Here is a 10,758-nt window from a genome sequence, read left to right on the forward strand (position 1 = left end):
TGTTTTTTAATTTTTGTATTTGGTTATAAAGAATAGAATAACTTATATCAGAATTAATAATTAGTATTGCGATAAGTTATTTCTTTTTGAGAATGAAATAGTAATTTTAGGATAACTTATCTTGATATAAAGTATGTTAAATAACAAAAATAACCTCTTCAAACTCTCTTTTATACATCACTTTTTCCATTCATGTATATTAACATAATTTTTAACAATATTTATAATAACATTTAGAATCTTAATTAATCGTTGTTTTTATGATAATATATTTTTCTATTAAAAAATTACATTGTATAAATACAATTTCTATTTATTAATATATTATAAGTTGAATTTATTTGTTTAATTCTTATGTTTATTTATATTTTGATTTCTCTTAAAATGTTCACTTCACTAGTAAATTACATATTTTAATTAAATAGTTTATTACTCACTTAAAAATAATATTTTGTATATCAATTAAAATGTAAATAACTTTGAAGTGAAGATAATTTTAATAATAAAATTCATTTTACTTTAATAAATTTAAAATGAAAGTTTTGTTTATAAGCTAAATGAGATGAAAGTTTTATTTTTAAGTTAAATAAAATAAAAAAATTTTATTTAAAGTTAAATAAGATGGAAGTTTTATTATTAAGTTAAATAAGATAAAAGTTTAATTTTAAAAATACACGACATAATTATGGAAATGCATACACAAAAATATTTTAGTTAAATAAAATAAAAATTTTATTTTTAAAATGAATAACTAAAGTTTGCTAAGTAAATGTAAAAAAAAACTAAATAAGGCAAAGGGTATTTTTGTAAACAAACAATTTATTCTTAGATTTCTGCAATGAATATAATTTTGAATATGACAAACCAAACAAGTAATAAAAACTACTCCTAGCATAACTAATTTTAGCATAACTTATTTCATCATAACTAATTTCATCATAACTAATTTCATCATAACTTGTATCCAAACCAAACGACCCTTAAATTACTAAGCGAATTTTTAATTTTGAATTCAAGAAATTCAAAATTTATACTATTTATATGGAAGAGTATCTTAAATTTGCCTATATGGCGCCCCTCACCATTCAGCAAGTACATTTAATTTTTTTCACGACTTTTTAAAATTGCAATTTTATAATTTTTGTTGTTTCCCAAAAATCAGTGCTTCAATAGCAAGCATTTCCTCTCACAATATGTATTCTTCCTCCATTCGAAAATCAACTATCCCTCATCTGATTGCGATTTATTTTCTTTTGTTGCTTTTCTATGTCTTTTACTTTCTCCTTAGGTTCCTCTGTTAATTCTTCTATGTTTCTTTTTGGTTCCTCTATTTACTATGACGCTAGCTCCTATTTTCTTCACCTCCTCAGTTTTTATTATGATTATGTTATTTACTTCGCCAAATTTGTTGTAAGCTTCTTCTGTTTTTTCGAATGCCTTCAACTCGGAGGATATCTTGATGGTGCGAAAAATTACTTTAAGGGTTTGTTGATCACTATGACCGCAAGATATACAACAACAACAACAACCCAGTGAAATCCCACAACATGGGGTCTGGGGAGGGTAGAATGTACGCAGACCTTACTCCTACCAAGGTAGGACGGTTGTTTCCTGGAGACCCTCGGCTCAGTAAAAGCATAAATGCATAAAAAATGTTAGATAAGAATAGAAAATTAAAAGCTTTATGAGAAAAACAACAAACAAATAACGAATAGATAACAAATAAATACAAATAAATAAATACTAATTACAAATAACGATTAAATAAATAATGAAAGCGTCACAGGTAAAATTGAGTAATCAAAGCATAGAAAGTAATAAATAATAACAGAAATAACAGAAATCAGAAGTCAAAGCGCAAGAGATCGTAATGCACTACTACACCTATGAATAGAGAAGAATAACGAGACTATGAACTAGCCTTCTACCCTAATGTGGGTCCTCCACACCCTCCTATCTAAGGTCATGTCCTCCGTAAGCTGTAACTGCGCCATGTCCTGTCTAATCACCTCTCCCCAATACTTCTTCGGCCTACCCCTACCTCTTCTGTAACCATCCATGGCCAGCCTCTCACACCTCCGCACTGGGGCATCTGTGTCTCTCCTCTTCACATGTCCATACCATCTCAGTCGCATTTCCCGCATCTTGTCTTCCACCGAGGCCACTCCTATCTTGTCCCGAATAGCCTCATTTCTAATCATGTCGCTCCTGGTGTGCCCACACATCCATCTCAACATTCTCATCTCAACAACTTTTATCTTTTGAATGTGAGAAGTCTTAACTGGCCAACACTCCGCCCCATACAGCATAGCCGGTCTAACCACCACTTTGTAGAACTTGCCCTTAAGTTTTTGTGGCACATTCTTGTCACATAGCACTCCGGAAGCGAGCCTCCATTTCATCCACCCTACCCCAATACGATGTGTGACATCATCGTCAATCTCCCCGCTGCCTTGCATGATATGACCGCAAGATATGGCATTAATAAATCGAAAACCCTTTACCCATAGGTCATGATATTAACATCTTTAGAATACTCAATGACTTTATAAAATTCAAAAAATATTGTTCCACATTTAGATGTTCTTTACCTTTTCTATATTCAAGAGAGTGTTTCCTTCTTCTCTAAAATGAAGGCCACTTTGTGAAACTTTGCATTTCTAAGATACGTTCTCTGCTTTCTTTATCCTTATATGTTCAACTTTTTATATAATTTTATGTTTTGAGAATATTTAGTTTCTATTTTTCTATCCAAAATACTCCATAAATGTAATGACTCTCCAGGTCATTTTCTTTGTCTTTCAATCTTGTCAGCATTTAGAGCTTTCATGTAGCGTTCTATCCAAAATGACTTGTTGGCACTAACAGCTCGTCATCTGGTTGTTCGTCGGGGTTTTATGTCTGATTCCCTATTTTAGAGTTCTTGGAGTTTGAACGGTTGACTTCGGTGAAAACTATAGGAATATGATCTCAGAACAAAATTTTGATGATTCCAAACAGCTCTGGAATGGCCAAATTAGGCTGGTAGCATGGTTGGTGCGAGCATCGAGGTATTTGGTGTGAGTTTGAGGCCATTTGGCGCTTTAGCCTTTGAAATTTGGCCTAAGGTCTGGAAAAATGCGCTTGGATCGAAATTCAGTCAGCACGATTAGTTCTGAAATGTCGGTTTTGGTCTAAAACGACCTTTCGTGCGGTTTCCGAGACTTTTAGTCTCATTTCGAGCCTTCTTATGGATTTTGGCTCAAAATGGTGCTTGGGTGTCGAACCCTCTTTTTGTCAAGATGAGCTCGGATGAAAAATTTCAAGTGCGCTGTTGAGTCCAGAACGTCGAATTTAGTGGGTTAGCATATCTTGTTTATTTTTTATCGGATTCCGAATGAATCTCGAGAGTCCGTTCGAAGACTTTAAAATATGGAAAAAGCTGAAATTTGTTGCAACCCTTTTAGGGACCAGATTTTGAGGTTTTAATGACCATATTTTGACTTTTTGTGAGAACCGTTTTTATTTAAAATAAAAAATCAGCATTCAATCTTCATTTTCAAAATATGATTTTTTGAGGATTTCAAGTCCAAATTGAGTTATTCAAAAGACTATCTTGCGTGGCTTTTCGAGCAGAACACAGTGATAGTGTCAAAATTGATTGTGGGTACTCCATTTGAGGTAAATTTTGCATTTTTTCTACTGGTTCGGATGGTTTTTGAGCTGATCTTTTTGGAAACTTGGGAAGTTGATTTCTAGGGCATTTCAGGTTCAAATTAAGTGGTTATTTGATCTAAATTGTGGGATTTTTTTCATGAGGAACATGTTGGTAGGATCGAAAAGTGACTGAGGAGCTTCGTTGGGGTGAGTTTTTCAATTTTAGTTGCTGCATTGTCCATTTTTGGATTGGAATTTGAGGAAATTTTTGAAAATCATATCTTGGTCAATATAGGTACGAATTGGGTGATTCAAAGCTCCAAGTTGTGGTTTTTTTTAGGATCATCGTGGTATGATTGGTTTTAACTCTAGGACCTTCGTTTGAGGCAATTTCTCAGTTTTAGTTGTTGTCCCTCTTTCTTGATTTTTTCTTTATGTTGTCCCTCTTTCTTGATTTTTTCTTTCCATTATTGAAGAACTCTTTTGCATACATCAATTTCTTCCATTTCGAGTTTTGAATTGTACCCTATTTTGGGGTACAAGTTTCTTTTTATGCTTATAACCTTTTTACGGAGTTGATTTTGGCATTTCCATCGCGGGTCGTACAATTCATTTTAGACCCGATTTTGGGTCCGTCTTTAAAAAATATGGTTGGTCCGTATTGATGAGATGATCAATATTTTGTTAGTGAGGCGACGATTGGAGGTGATTCAGAGGTCGAGAGCTTCATTCTGATGGATTCAGAGCGTGCTTGTTCGGCTTCTAGGTAGGCTACAATCTTCTCTTTTTGACTGAGTTCTTTTAGATATTGTCTAGTATCTATTGCATAAGATTCAGGCTAGTATTGGCCGGTTTTAGGGCCTTCCTCCTTTTATCTCATTTTCATGACTCTGATTGGACCTTAGACTAGCGTAGTCTCTTAAGATCCTTATTTTAGGCTTGTGGTTTCGATTGCATTATGGTTGGATGAAATTATCCTTCTTAGGATCGATATTGATGGCCTTAGGCTGGGATTGAGCCTTAGATGTTCTAGTTTGTATTACAATGCCCTTATAGTTAGGTATAGCTTCCGATAGGGCTTGTGATGGCTGGTGTAACTTAGTGCTAGTACTGGAGACCGTTGAGGCTCGTTGCAGTCGTAGGTTTGGCTTAGTTGTGCTCATTGGGAGATGAGATGGCATAGTTTTGGGTAAGGCGTCGTTCCTAGAGATGTTTCTCCCCTTATCTGATTCTGAGTCATATCTCGATGGTTCACTTTTGGTTAGCGTTAGGCTTATGATATTTGCTTATATATTATTCATTGTTGGGCCCGAAGCCGTATTCGAGGAGCGATTGGACCTCAGGTTAGTTCTTTTGCCTTGTTAGTATGTTATGACTTAATGTATTGTTTAGACTGTGTGTACCTTGTTTGAATACTGGTGATGGCATGCTTGCATTGATTGAGCATATTCACTCATTTTGTGGTACGAGCCCAGATTCTTTATGGATTTTCACTACTATTTTTAGAAGGCTTTCTCACGCTTTTACTACTTTTAAACTGGTTTTTAACGGGAGTCGTACCACCTGAATTACTTGGTCACTGGTTTTGAAACTTATGAGACATTGAGGATGTACTCTTTTTTCTACTTGAGGTATTAGAAGCATCTGGGATGTGCTCAGTTTTACTTGGATATTCGATGCGGCGATGCCCTTTCTTGACTTATCGATGCCCCCGAGTTTACTCTTGCTAGCTGGGTTGATGCCCCTGGAGTTTACTGGCTGGCTGGGCAGCCCCTTTTCAGGGTGCTCACGATTTGAGGTTGCTGGTTCACTAATAACTAGTGCATCATCGAACTTTCTACCTGATCTGGCTAGACATTCCTCTAGTACCATCGACGAAGATGACTTATATAAGACCTGGTTCGGGCCTAGGCAATGTATACGTACTTCTGCACTCCCCATGGGTCACTTTGGCCGTGAGTACTTGTACTAGATAAGGGAGCTGCATGGGTCTCACTTGGCAGGCGGAGGGCTGGGTGGGTCTATAAATTTTGGGTTAAAGGCCCTGATTACAAACGACATTTTGGGTTAAAGGCTCTGGTTATAGACGATACTATGGGTTTTACTATCGACTTATATTCATTAGTATCGCCTATCACCAATATACTTGTATGGTATGGTCCCCCAGTTTATGGTGGACGGAGGTATATTTTTTCATTATTTGTAGCTTTCGGGGGTATAACGTCCACTCGATTATTATTTGATCTTACTTGTACTTACATTTGGTTGTATTTGTAGTTGCTCCATGAGGTATTTGGGTTGGATTGTGGTTGGTACTTTTTGCTAGGTTCAGTCGGATTAGTTCTTCGGTGATTACATGGTTAGCATTGCCCGTTGGTATTGTATCCTTGTTTAGTAGACTCCTATGATGCCTTCTTCTTGTTAATAGGTTGTTGGATTGCGTTTCAGGTGCGTTCTTTGACTTTGCTCTTTTATCTATGTCTCCAGTTTCCTTGTCTTATTTCCTGTCATTATTGTGATAATTCCTGATTAGTTACTTGTGTAGTATTTACCTGATTATATGTTATTTATACTTGTTTTATCTGTGGAGCTCAGTCGGCTTATGCCTACTGAGTACTATTCATTTGGTACTTATACTAAACTTTTGCCCTCTGCAGATCATAGCATGGGTTATCACAGTTGATTTGGACTGGTGCAGAGCAGCTTCTGAATCAGAGATTTGGTGAGCTCCTGGGTTCGGAGTTGCCGATTACCATCCATGTCGGATTAGGACTAGTCTTTACTTGCTTTCAAAGACTGTATGTACTCATATTGTATTTGTAAGAGCCTTGTACTTCTGTCTTGATTTAGATGCTCGATTACTGACTGATACCAGGTCTTGGGGTGGTTTCTTCTATTTGTTTCAGTTGTTCTATTTCTTCTCACTATTCCTTACTTTCCGCTTTAGTTGTTTATCTTCCGCTTGATAGCCCATTGCCTCTGGTTCTTGGCTACGGGTTAAGAGTTAGGCTTATCTGCTGGTGAGTGTTAGCAGGTGTCATCGCGGCCTGAGAAATCGGATCGTGACAATAAATGTTTAAGAAAATTATGAAAATGTTTCAACTCTAAAATTAACAATTCTTCCTTGGTGTTTGATTTAATATTTTACTGCTATGATTTTGATATAGCCATTTTCTTCTCAATATTTCATTGCACCAAAATTTTGTTGTTTATTTTGGTTAACAACGACAGCCCTAAAACATAATATTTGCAACCTTATAAATGCACATGGTATAAATTCTTCTTGAAATTATCATTGTAATTCAAACGTACATCTATTTAATTGTGAAGATGTAAAATTACTTTATCAAAATTATTATTACAGAGAAGCAAAACTTTAGATAGCCTTTTATTTTTTCAGTTTGTGCTCTTTCTCTTTTCATGAGTCAGTGTGCTACTTGACTTCCTCGGGTACATCAAATCAGTTGTCTGTTGCTTAATAATTTTTTATGCTATGTGACACCTTGAAAATCTCTAAGCTAAGATCTGAATCATTCTTCATGTGTATAAGATCATACAAAGTGATTCTTAATTGTGCATAGATGTTAAGGACAATTATTTATTGTATTTGGAGATGAATTAAGGTCATAAGAATCTGACACAAAGTTGAGTTGAAAGTTTCCTTATCGATTGAGTTTTGATATAAGATTGTATTTAGATCAACTTCAAACACCATATCTCTTAGAATATTAAGAGTTATGTGGTCCATAACATATCAAATTAAAGATTTGTGAGTCTTCTTTCCAACGCCACTAAGTTTGCGTCATTTGGAGTTCAGAGTAAAGAATTATGATCATTTTAGTAACATGATGCAGTGCAATTACACTTTGGCCGACGGAAAATACTAAAAAAGGTCGTTTTTTTCCTTATACTCCAAGGAAAACCCTAAAATGGATTTTTTAAACTCCTATAAAGTTCTAAACAATCAGATTTCCAACTTTTAATTCCTCCTTTTCTTCTCTCAAACCCAAGACAAAATTCTATAGAAAATCAAGCATAAGACTTCTAAGCAAGGTTCTTTCAAATCTTTTTCAAGATTCTTCTTCAAGATAAGTTCTTCTCCAAGGATTTCTATCTTTCCAACTCAAATTCCTTCTTATAATCATGAATCATTAATAGAAATCTTAATCATTAGTTATACGGCTTTCAAGAAACTAATTCAAGAATCTTAAGAAATAATTTTTTGATCGTTTTTCTTCAAGTTAGGGTTCTTCTTCAAGATCCATGGAGCGTTTAAGGTATGTAAGATTATCAATGTGAGGAACTTAGTTCTTCCTCACTGCCCACGTCTACAATTTTTATTATTAATGTCAAAGTTAGTGTTTTACCCTTGATTCAAAATTTTTGAATTCTCTTTACTTTCTATTGTTGATTCTTGATTTCATTATCGAAATTATGGTACTTCACATCATTGATGTTCTTTGATTCATGGTTCATGCTTATTATACCACATGAATACCTTTTTAGCCAAATTTATTTGAAAATTTATTCTTATTATTTCATATGCATTATTTTCATGAAGTAAGCTCAAGAATTTCAAGAAGTATTTCAAAAAAGTATGTTTTGCTTTGGTTACATTATTTTAAAAGTGTTTTAAGAAAGTATATTTTGCTTTAAATGCATTATTTTAAAAGAATTTCAAGAAAGTATATTTTTCTTTATTTGCATTATTATAGAACAGCTTCAAGAAAGTATATTTTGCTTTAATTGCATTATTTTAAAAGAATTTCAAGAAAGTATAATTTACTTTAATTGCATTATTTTAGAAGAGTTTCAAGAAAGTATAATCTACTTTAATTGCATTATTTTAAAAGAATTTCAAGAAAGTATATTTTATTTTAATTGCATTATTTTAGAAGAGTTTCAAGAAATTATATTTTACTTTAAATGCATTATATTAAAAGAGTTTCAAGAAAGTATATTTTTCTCTAATTGGATTATTTTAGAAAAGTTACAAAAAGTATATTTTACTTCAAGTGCATTATTTTCAAGAAAGTATTATTATCTTTAATTTCAAGTGCATTATTTTAGAAGAGTTTCTAGAAAGTATATTTTACTTCAACTGCATTACTTTGAAGAAGTATTTCAAGAAAATATCATTTTCTTTAGTTCTAAGTCCATTATTTTAGAAGAGTTTTTAGAAAATATATTTTACTTCAAGTGCATTATTTTCAAGAAGTATTTCAAGAAAATATTATTATCTTTAATTTCAAGTGCATTATTTTATGAAAGAGTTCAAAAACTTATATTTTGCTTCAAGTTCAGCGATTCTATCAAGTTTTTTTTCCCAAGGTATGTGGGAACTTCATCAATGGTATCTTCTTCACCCATTGAGTACCAAGGCAACCTCAAGTTTTCAATCTATGACCTTTTCCAACTCTAGGGTTTCATGATTTCTTATGGGTTCTTATTGAATTGTAGTTTCACCTTCATGTTTGGTCTTATCATGTATGGATTGATTTTAATTCAAAGATTTCACTGATATTTTTATGAACGCATGACATGAAAATATTTGCATGATCACAATTATGCTATTTTCACATGAAAGCTTTATGAACTCAGATTTTCATGAATTAAGGATGCTTTTAGATAAAGTATCATTTAGTTTATATGATTATCATGATTTAAATGCTTTCAATTAAGCGTCCCTTCGAATTTATTATGTTATGAAATCATGATATTTTAAAGAAGCTATTCTTATAGTTACGAGTCAAAGTTACCAAGTTCAAAACAAAATTCTTATAGTTATGAGTCTTCAGGAACGATTTGGTATTACTATATTTTTATTTTTTTAAAAACTATGAGTATGAATATGATATGATTATGCATGCCTTCCATTGGGAGTTTACTACTTAGCACCAAGTTGGACTAGTGGCTATTACCCAATTCTAAGAACTACATGCCCCCGTAGAATGTCTCGACCGGACAAAATTAGCTAATGGATCCACCTAAGCTTAAGATTATGGTCCTTCACTTGGCAAGTAGGACACTCTCTTTTCGGTGTGGGAGCAGTATACTGAACTTCATGTTATAGCTCATGTGGTTTATGTCGATTAATGGTATCTCTCACAGTTCAATCTTTCATATTATTGCTTTGATCTTGCATAAAGTAATTTCAGTTTCAGTATCTACCAGTTGCATATTTAATCTTGGTCATTGCATTAGTTCATCTATTTCAATTTCCTATTCAGTATAGTATCTCAAGATTAATCATGTCCCCCTTTACAGATTATTATGCATATTTTACATACTCAGTTCATTCAAAGTACTAATTGTATGATTCTTTTGCCTACATTTTTCATATAACGTAGATTCAGGTGATTACTGTCAGAATCCTAGTCAGTTGGATCGCATCTTCCGGCCAACAAATGATGAGTTCTCATTTTTTTCGAGCACTCAAGTTAGTTTGTAGTTTTTGTAGGTGTTATGTTGGAAAACGACGGTTTAAAAAATTGATTTAGAAAAATAATTTAACATCGGTTGCCACTTAATTTTTTAAAGAAATTAAGAAAATTTTAATTTTTAAAGACGATTAAGTCATAAAAATTTAGATAAAACTAAGTAAGTGGTTCCTATTACCATTTTAAGAAGGTTTTAACACTTAAAATAGGCTCTAACATGCGGTTATCATTTGGCTAAAATGATTTAAATTATTTGGCTAAAAATAATTTAAAGGAAAGACATTTAAGTTCATTTGAAAAATTAATTATTTGAAAACACTTTGAAATAATTTGAAAGGAGGACTTTTAGTCAAAATGACCAAATAAAGGACATCATTTAAGTAAAATTATTTTAAAAGGATAAATTAATCACACAAAAAATATTTTCGATTTTAGGAGAATTTAACAAATTAAACCAAACTACAATTAATATCTAAACAAGTATAAATAACGTAAAAAAACAAATCATTATAACCCGAATCTAATATAAATAACACATGAAAATTTGGCCCAACACTTAGTTTCTATATGCCCAGACCAAGTTGTTGGGCCACCTAATTTTGTATACGCTTGGACTAAGCTATTAGACCACCTGCGTTTTGGGCCTTAGTCCCAATTCCCATGTATACCCCTGTTGTGTATC

This window comes from Solanum dulcamara, chromosome 3, assembly GCF_947179165.1.
Source record: "Solanum dulcamara chromosome 3, daSolDulc1.2, whole genome shotgun sequence".
Taxonomy (NCBI): Eukaryota; Viridiplantae; Streptophyta; class Magnoliopsida; order Solanales; family Solanaceae; genus Solanum; species Solanum dulcamara.